General features: G+C 39.8%; 1 protein-coding gene across 2 annotated transcripts in view; it reads left to right on the top strand.

The window, feature by feature from the left end:
* Positions 1–204: 204 nt before the first annotated feature.
* LOC119806943 (TRPM8 channel-associated factor 1) overlaps positions 205–10286 on the top strand; it is a 45675-nt gene continuing 35593 nt past the window's right edge. For both annotated transcript variants that reach the window (XM_038319059.2, XM_038319061.2), the window contains exon 1: positions 205–345. The gene's annotated coding sequence lies outside the window, so the exon portion shown is untranslated. The remainder of the gene's footprint in view (positions 346–10286) is intronic.

Below are 10286 nucleotides of genomic sequence, written 5' to 3'. Positions count from 1 at the left end.
TATTTATTTATCTAACAAATTGCACTTTCAAGGAGGTGGATCTGCATCTCCATCCCAGATAGTGTTGCATCTTGGAGCAGAAATTGACACAAAACAGGGCCTCTGAGATCTGGAAGCAGAGAGCCGAGCCCCGCCCACACCCCCGTATGGCCAATCAGTTCTCGGGGCCGGCCCATCACTTGCTCCCCTTCTCTGCCAGTGACTTTCCACGTCCCCCAGCCTGTGGTCCAGCGCCCATTCCCTTCTAGGCCCTGAAGCTTCTTCCGTCTGGAGACCACTGGTGCCCACTTTGCAGTTGTTTTCTTGTGCCCGGAACCTGCACTTCAGGGAACAGCGAGGCAAAGAGTGAGTCGGGGGTCAGCGACCACGTCTGCACCGGGAGAGGCCTGCGGTGACAAAGTCCACTGCCAGAAGGGTGGGGTGCTCAGCGGGAAAGGGAGAGGGTGGCGAGTGTCCTGGGGCTGGCTGCGTGAGGGACTGGTAAGGGCACCTCGGCGTGCCGAGGTGGCTGAGGTATTCCACGTTGGAAATCTTCCTCTCTGTCAGTTTCTGAGCTTTCCGCTGCAGAGTATCTCCTTCAGGGTTCCCTTATTGTTTTCCCTTCGCTCGCCAGGACGTCCTTCCTACCTCTACCCCCACCCCCACCCCACCCGCTCCCGTCCCCTCCCCCGCCTCATTTCCTTGCTGCGACGTTTGCGTTCAGCAGGGAGCCATTGGGATTTGATCAAAGGAACCTCAGAGGTGTTCTTATCACACCCAATGGAGGGAGGCTCCACACAGAATTCTTTTAGGGCCTCGGGTCTCTGCTGAGCCTCCTGCCCCCGCTCCCAGGTAAAAGTCCTCTCCCTGTGCTGAAGTGAATTTGCCCTGAGAGGTAGGTGGGGAGCTCCCGTCAGGGTGCTGCTGAGAATGGGCGTGGGGATTCCGGAGAACGCTGGTCTGGAATGCCTTTGGCCTGCTGCTGCAAGCGCTGGATTATCTAGTTGACGGATAACTCCCCCTCCCCCAGCTGGCCTCCTGGGTTGGCTCAACCTGCTGAGCAGGGCGCCGCAAAAGACAAAATGGGAGGGAAAAAAAGATCTTACCAATTAGACAATCGTGAATGTTTGAGAAAGAACCCCTTAGATAGATATAAAACATGGAATGTCTCTGTCTATTGGCTGATCAGTTAGCCACCTGTCTGTCCATTCTCCAAAGGATGTGTGGACTGATTGCATTCCAGCTCTTCACTTTGTGTTTTGCTCTGTTCAGACCAATTTAAGAATATATATATTCATATATATATATATATATATATATATATATATATGAATATATATATCACCCCAAAAATGCCTGACCATCTTTTGGTGAAGATAAGGCACTGTAGGACCTTGGGCACCATATTGGAGAGGCTCTTTCCTGCCCCTCCCTCCCTGAGACATGTCATCCTTCGTGATTGTCCTTTTAATCATCTTCCTTGGTGTTTTGCATAGTTTAATGCTTATGTGTAAAATATACATATTTTCCTTTATGTTTTTGTCTTACTTTCAGTATTATCCTGTGTATTCCTACATTTCTGAGATTCACCCTTGTTTATGATTAGTTCATTTTTATTTCTTATGGTTTAATACTCTGTATTTAATCTACTGTTGGAAACCTGGATTTCTAGTTTGGGAGATGTATTTGTTGTTTAATTGACAAACTTTCCCGACAGCAATCAGTATAAAGTCAACAATAAATAACAAACCCACTTATACTATTTCCTTGCTATCTGCCCGTTTCTGTGGATCTAGAATCGACTAGAGGCTTAGCTGGAGTCTCTAGAGGTCACGCTGTAAAGGGCTACTCATTCAGGCTGAAGTCACCTCAAGACTCATAGGAGCTGACCCAGGATTGTGGGAGAATTGGAACCTTCCTGACTTCAGCTAGGCATATCTGTCTTTATGGAGGCTCATTACAACATGACAGCTTGCTCCTCTCACCCCCACCCCGGAGTAAGGACTTGCCACAGAAAGGCAAGAACCAGATTCTTTTTTTCTTTCCTAATCTCAAAAGTGACATCCCATTATTTTTGTTATTTTTCTGTTCCTTAGAAGTGATTGCCCCCCCACCCCATACACACATACACACACACCCAAGTTGGTGGATTTTACAAGGGCATGGATACCTTCAGGTGAGCATTCCAAAGACTGCCTGTCATGTCAACCAGATAATGTCTTCTAGCATCCCTACTATGTGTGCAGGTGTTTCTTTAGAGCTTTTGTCCAAGAATAGAATGAGTGGGTCATAAGATTTGTACATATTCAACTTTATTAGGTCATTCCCAAGCTCTTTCTCGAGTGCCAGACTAGCTGGCCCTTCCTCCGACGAAGGATCAGAGATCTTGATGATTGACAGACCTGTCATAACAAATTTCATTTTTAGTCAGTCTGGCAAATAGGGACTAGACATACTCTGCTAGTTTACTTAGCATCCACATAGCTAACAAGGCAGCCTGCTTTTGTATATGGCGCTTAAGGGTTCAACTTTCCGTCTGCATGTCTGATAACCTGGTTTGTAAGTATTCTCCTAGTAACTTGTTTTTCTGTACCTAATTGACATTGGAGTTTTTTCTTAATGCAGTCCATGCCTCGATAAATATTTAGATATTGTATATGCTGCAAATATCTGCTTCTGGGTTGCTTCTGACATTTTCTTTCTCTTTATCTCTCCATGTTTCTCAATGAGAAATTCAAAGTGTCGAGTACTTTCTTTTATAGTGTGTCTTGTTTAAGAATTTTATCTTTCAAGGGGCAGGAGAGATGGTTCAGTAGACAAAGGCCCTTGCTGTACAAGCCTGAGGATCAGTGCTGGGTACTAAGCAACCATGTAAAAGTTAGGCTGGTGTAGCAGACCACCTTTAATAGAGAGTATAGAGGGGACAGGGGACCTCTCCCCCCACCAAGGCAAGATTACCTGCTAGAATATCAAATTTTCAATTTCAGGTCCAGGGAGAGACCCTGCCTCACTCAGGAAATAAAGTGGAGACAATTTCATCAGTTGTTTCTGTCGTTGTTGAAAGCTTTGTGTAATTCATGGGGCTGAGCCATTAAGGGTGTGTACTCCTCTTGTTGAAGATTAGAGTTCAATTCCCAGCATTCACGGGTAACTCACAAGCACCTGTAACCACCTGACTCTAGCTTCCGCAAGCAGGAACACACATGTGCAAGTAAACCTATACCCAAGTGCATCTATACACATACAAACACATATACACATACATGCATATCACATACACAAAGACACGCATGGGACACAATTGTGTCCTTGAAGTTATAACAAGTTACTGTGTTGTCTTTCATTGATTTCCGAGGCTGCCAATGGTTTTGCATTTGGCATTCAGGCTTAATCCACATGAGAATTGATTGCTTTGTTGTTTATTTCAATGGACTGCATGAATCAAGTTTTCCATAGGTGTATAAATTTATTTTAAGTTCCCTACTCTCATTTATATACTTGTCTTTATATATTAATTACTTCTCAATCAAATTGGATAGAATTTATTACTCATTTTATTTACTTGGAACTGCTTTCAAACTTACCACATGGACAATAATATCATCTAAAAATCATGGCAATTTTGTTTCTCTCCTTATCTACATATTTCTAATCTTTAAATTCTTTTTCCTCCCTTCCCCCTTTGGGGAGGACCATCAGTACAATATGCCACTTAGGAAGGTTTTGCTATGTAGACTTTAAACATAGTATTTCCATAGTTATCCGGTAAATTCTTCATTTGACGAGCATATTTATCATAAGTGAATGTTTCATCAGTTGTTTCTGTGACTGTTAAAAGCATCGTGAATTCATGGGGCTGGGAGCTGGCTCAGCGGTTAAGGCTGTGCACTGAGGATTGGAGTAGCTCACTATCCCCTGTAACTCCAGCTCCAGGAGTGGGGGAAGCCAACACCATTCCCTTCTATGGAATCCTTCACTCGCATGCAAATATGCACATACCCACATACTTACACATAATACAAAATAGAATAAACCCTTTTAACAAGAGAAAGTATCATATAATTGTTTTTCTTTAAATATGTTTAGGTGGCAAGACCTATAAATAGCATTTAGCTTCTAATAGTAGGCTAGCTGATACTACTAGAATAAACTCTCTAGTGTATATGTCATGGCATTTATACATAGCATAAAAGACAAGCATTATTTACATTTGTGTGATTTAAACATTGGTCTATACTTAACCCTTTCTGTGCTGTCCTGCTGTCCTGATCTGCTGTTGGTATCATCTCAAAAAAGTATGGGTAGTGTTCTTGCCTATCACAAAAATGTGTACAATATTGCAGTTATTTAATCCTTGATTAGTAAAACCTCTGGGTTCGAAGTTCAGGGGATTTTAGGTTTGTTGATTTAATTACGTGAATAATTATAGGGGATGCTTTTTTTGGATTTGTTTGCTTTTTTTTTTTTTTTGAGACAGGATTTTTCTTTGTAATCCTGGATGTCCTGGAACTTGCTTTGTAGACTAAGCTGGCCTAAAACTCACTGAGATCCACCTGCTTCTGTCTCCCAAGTGCTGGGATTAAAGGCATGCACTACTACCTCCAAGCTGAGGACGCCTTTTTAAAACTAGATGTATGTTTTTATTTTTAAGTTAATTAGAAAAAAATGATTTCATTATTTAAAATGGACTATTATAGGACTATTTAGGTTTTCTTATGGCATCAATTTTTGATAAACTGTGCATATGTATTCCATATTGATAGAACAGAATCTTTATTGGTTTAAATCTTTCTGTTTCCTACTGATATGACCTTTTTGTAATATGGGCAAACTTTTTTATTACATTTTTTCATTGTTTTACCAAAATTTTGTGTACTTTATTGGCTCCTACACACACACACGCGCACACACACACATTTTTTAAAACTCATTACCTTTTCACTTATTAAGTCCAAAATTTATGTATTTAGCTCATTAATTTAGTTTTCTTCCTAAACTTTTAAAGCTTTGAAGCTCTGCTGCTACATTTTAGCCATATCCCATAAACTTTGATATGAATAGTCTTAGGTTACAGCTTTAAGGACTTATAATTAGAACCATGGTCTTGTTTTAGATAGGTTTTCATTAGAAATGTGTTTCATGTGTGCATGCAGTATGTGCATGTTTGCATGTGACAGGGTGCACATGTGTACATACAGAGACCAGAGGTCAATATTCAGACATTGCTTTTCAAGATCTGCCCATCTTATTTTCAAACTCACCGATTGAGCGATGCTAGCCAGCCAGTGAGGCACAGATACCTGTCTTGTTTCCCAGGTTCTGGGATTATACATGCCACTATGCCAAGCTTTTTGCTTTTCTGTGAGGAAGTTCGAATTCAGGTCTTTATGCTTTTATGACCAGAACTTTATCAACTGAGACATCTCCTTAGTCCAAAAATGCACATTTCAGTTTCTATTTGGTCATAAGAAGCTTCTTTCATATCGTGTAGCAAATGCAGCCTATCTCACCCTGTAGCCAAAGAATAGGATACTGACTTCACTGAGTTATTAAAACTAGGAGTGAAGCCAGGCAGTGGTAGTGCACATATTTAATCCCAGCACTCGGGAGGCAGAGGCAGGCGGATTTCTGTGAGTTCAAGGCCAGCCTGGTCTACAAGAGCTAGCTCCAGAACAGGTTCCAAAGCTACAGAGAAACCCTGTCTCAAAACAACAACAACAACAACAAAACAACAAAAACCCTAGCATTGAAACTCAGTTTTCTTTGAGGTTGGAAAGAATCTATACTGTCTAATTGGGTAATGTTATATGTATACATTTATACATTTAAAATTGTTATACTTTCCGATCATATGTATCCTCATTAAAACTTTGCCTGTAAAAACTTTGTCTGCAAAAGTTATCAAATACAGAAAATTATACCAAGGCTTCTCATTGTAAGGTGAATTTGGAATTTCTCATTGCAAAATTACATAAACATTTTTTTTCTTTCCTGGCCATTTAGGTTTCCTCTTTTGTAAGTCTTTGGGTGTTTTGTTCATTTGGGGGTAGGACATAGGTTTCTATCATGTTCTGGATATGCATAAGCATTCTTCATTGCATGAACAAATTTCAAATATGCTTTCCGTTTTAGCTTGCCTTTTCATTTTGATAATAAGGGCTTCTAATAAAAATAACTGCGTCACTTTGCTTAATTTTAATTATATCATTAAAAATAATGTATTTTGAAACAAGATCTCACTTTGTAGCCGAGGCTGGCCTTGAATTCACAGTAACGTTGCTTCTTTCTTCTCCCAAGTCTTATAGGTGTGAGCCCTCACACCCAGCTACTAAATACCCTTTAACTTTTGTAGTCAAAGCAAAACACTTGTAGTTAGTACTGAGTCCTCTTTAAGAAAACTGTCTCCCTAGTTCTCCGAATCTGCCCTATGCTTAGTTATACCCTACTGGCACTAAAACTGTAGTTTATTTCAAATATTCTTTGTACATGACGTGAAATATGAGCTAGGGTTTATTTTTTTTTCTACACAGGTACCTAATCAGTCAAGAATTAGTTATTGAAAACATATCTTGACATCCATAGATTGAACTGATTTGTGGTAAAGCAAATAACTGTATATTATATATCTATTTCCAGACTCTTTAAAAAATGGCACTGAACTTAAGTGGCCAAGACTTTGCTTAGAATTTGTTAATATGTTTATTCATGGATTCATTTTGAAACAGTCTGACTGTCTTGCTCTTACTAGATTAATAGTCTCTGTGTAGACCAGGCTGTAGAGATCCATCTGCCTCTGCCTCCTGAGTGCTATGACTAAAGGTGTGCACCCCCACATCCAGCTTTTGCATAGAGTTTTAATGTCTTTTATTGAGCAGTACTTTATATACTTACTTTATTTTTATTATTAGATTTTAGAAAAAAATATTCTTGAATTATTAAATGTATATTAGCATTGTATCGTGTTAAATGCTTAAAGAATTTACTAAGGATTATTTCTTGATCTAAACATCTTGTGGGGTGTCTTTGAAGTTTTAGCTTAATTAACTTAATAAATAACTGTAATGGATAGGATCGTTTATATTTCTACTTCTTGTGTCATTTTTGGATGGATTTTGTTTTGAAAGAAATTGAAAATTCATCTGAATCTGTCAAGCTTACATTCAATAATTTGTTACACTGAGATACCTGCATCATTTCACCATATTCTAATAAGCTCACTCTCACTCTCCTTCCCCTCCTTCCCTCCTTCCCACTCTGTCTCTCTCTGTCTCTCTCCCTCTCTCTCCTCCCCCCTTTCTCTCTCTCTCTTCCTCCCTACCTTGCTCCCTCCCTCCCTCTTTTGTATACTAATCATTCTTACTTAGGTTCATTAAAAGCAACTTTTGTTTCTTGTGAATTTGCAGATTTTTTTTTAAATTTTGGTTTCTGCTTGTATGTTCATTATCCTTCCATTCACTTTCTTTAGCTTTAAGCTATTATTTTTCCAGTTAATTTAAGAGGGAAGCTTAGTTTACTCTCCTTCTCTCTCTCTCTCTCTCTCTCTCTCTCTCTCTCTCTCTCTCTCTCTCTCTCTCTCTCTCACACACACACACACACAAACACACACATACACAGTTAGTGTTACAGTTTCCCCCAGGCAGTCAGATTTTATTCCAAATTTTTTTGACATTTTTTTCCTCCCACAATTTTTGCTATTATAACTATTGAGTTTAAATATTTTCTAATTTCCACTATGATTTCTCATTTGACCTAAGCTGCTTAGAAACTTATTATTTCAGGGCTGGGAAGATAGCGTGGTAAGTAAAGCCCCTGTCATGGAAGCGTGAAAACTTGAGTTCAGATTGCCAGTACCCACATACAAAGACGGGCTTGGTAGCACACCTATTTGCAACCCTGGTGCAGGAGTTGCAGACCAGAGAATACCCAGAGCTTGCTGTCTCACCAGTCTAGCTAATTGGTGAGTGCTGGGTGTAATAAGAGATCCTGTTTCAAAAAATAACACAGAGAATGGTTGAGGAAGACGCCTGATGTCAGCCTCTGGCTTTCACACACATGACTACTAGGATGACACATGCATGCCTGCAAACACACAGCATACACGCTAGCACACTCACACACACACACACAGAGACACACACAGTACACACAGGTATACTCACACACTCACATACTCACACAAACATATTCTTTCAAATAAATGAGAATTTTCTAATGATTATTCTTTCTGTTTGAACTCCATTCTTATCAGTGATTATATTCCTTATGCATGAAAACCTTCAACTTGTTTTATGCCCAAAATATGATCTCTTTTGGGAGAATGTTTCACATACTCTTGAAATAATATATTCTATCATTTGTAATGTATATGTTTTATACATTTAATAGGATCCAATTTATCATTTATGTTATTCAAATAATCTATCTCCTTACTGATCTCCTGGCCCTTGTTTTATTGAATAGGTGAGAAACATGTTTAAATCTGCTAACTCTGTTTGTGTATTCATTTCTCACTTTTTGCTTTTGATTTTGCTTCATAAATTTTGAATTATCTTAGTAAGAATACCTATTTAAGATTGCTGTGTACTCTGTAGAGTCATTTCCTATTGTGATTTTTGCTTTAAATTTCTATCCAGCAATATTAGTTCCAACTGGTGTTTACTTAGCCTGTTACTAATTTCCTTTTATGTCAGCCATCTTTCTGTCACTATTAACAAATACTTGAGATTGCCAACTTAAAAAGAGAGATGGTTGGAGTTCCAGTTTTGGAAGTGTCAAGTTCATAACTAACTGGACCTATTACTGTCGGTCCTGAGATGAGATACTATATCCTATCAGGCAATACACGATAGGACAAAGTCCTTCACATCACTGCTAGGACAAGACAGACAGAAAAAGAAAGGGTGTGTTTTCCACCTTCATTGGCACACCTCCAGTGACCGGAAGCCTAACACCAGACCCCCACCTCTGAATGTTTCCACAGTATCCTATTAGCCGTCAAAGAATAAGTCGTTTCCTGTTGAGCCTTTGAAGAAATGTTTAAAATCAAAATCCAATAACCTGGATATGATAGAGCATGCTTATATTCTAGAACTTGAACAAAAGAGGCAGGGAGATCTCTGTGAGCCTGAACTCCAAATAATGAGTTCCAAGTTAGCCAGGGCTACCCAAAGAGATCTGTCTCAAAATAAAACAAGACAAAACTTTAGCAACTTTCAATCTCCACATCTACATATTGAGAATAATTCTCTTAATAAACTTATTTGTTTTGTGGGTATTTATTTACTTGTGGGGAGAGGCATGTGTGTGTAAGGGTCAGAGGACAGTGTGTGGGAATCTAGTCTCCCCTCCCCATATGGATTCTGGGGACTGGGTAAGAGTACTTGCTATGCAAGCATGAGGAACTGGATCCAGGATTAGCAGCAAATGCCTTTACCCACTGAGCCATCTTGCCAGCACCTGGTCCTCTTTTAAATAACTTTAATCTTATAGGTAGATTTTTCAACCCATTTACTTAATACGATTATTGATTAATGGGTATCTTAGTCATTTCATGCTTCTGCAACAAATTCCCTGTAGACTATGTAGGCCAGACCCCATGTACTTTATTCCTTATGGTTCTGGGGGATTGAGCATATAATATAAGGATGAAGCAAGTGCTGTGTCTGGTGAGGGCAGGCTTCCTGGTTTCTAGATGGGCGCATTCTCACTGTATCTCTATTGATACATGATAGAAGTCTTAGTCTCTTTCTCTTCCTACAAGGAAGCTAATCACAGGTACTCCACATTTATGACACTATCTAAAACCTCATTGCCACCCAACGTCTCCACTTCCTAGGCAGTTTGAGTTTCAACACGTCAGTTAGGAAGGAAACAAACGTGTCACTAGCAATGGGGTTGGAGTCTCCTAAGTTGAGCCTTGTTTTCTCTTTGTTCTTTTGTTTATTTTCCGCTTCCTTTGGAATCAGGTATTTTATGTTATTCATGTGGATGCGGATGTGTGTGTTCTGTGGGTCCAGCACACGTGAGTTAGGGGAGCACCCTTACACATACACAGAGACCAAATAAGAAAAATGTATGTCCTACTCTGTCACCCTATTCCCTGTAGGGAAGGTGACTCACTGAACCTGGGGCTTGCTCTTTCTGCAATAGTGCCTGGCCAGGAAAGTCAGGGAATCCTCCTGCCTCTAACTCACAGCACGGGATTATAGGTCTGTGTTCTGCCAGTCTCCCCACCTGGTTATTTAAGTGGATGCTAAGGATTGACTTCAGTTCCTCATCATTGGAAAACAAGCACTCTTACTCACTGA

Source organism: Arvicola amphibius, chromosome 2 (genome assembly GCF_903992535.2).
Source record: "Arvicola amphibius chromosome 2, mArvAmp1.2, whole genome shotgun sequence".
Taxonomy (NCBI): Eukaryota; Metazoa; Chordata; class Mammalia; order Rodentia; family Cricetidae; genus Arvicola; species Arvicola amphibius.
Note: the sequence above shows the minus strand (reverse complement) of the source record. Positions and strands in the feature narration are given on the sequence as shown.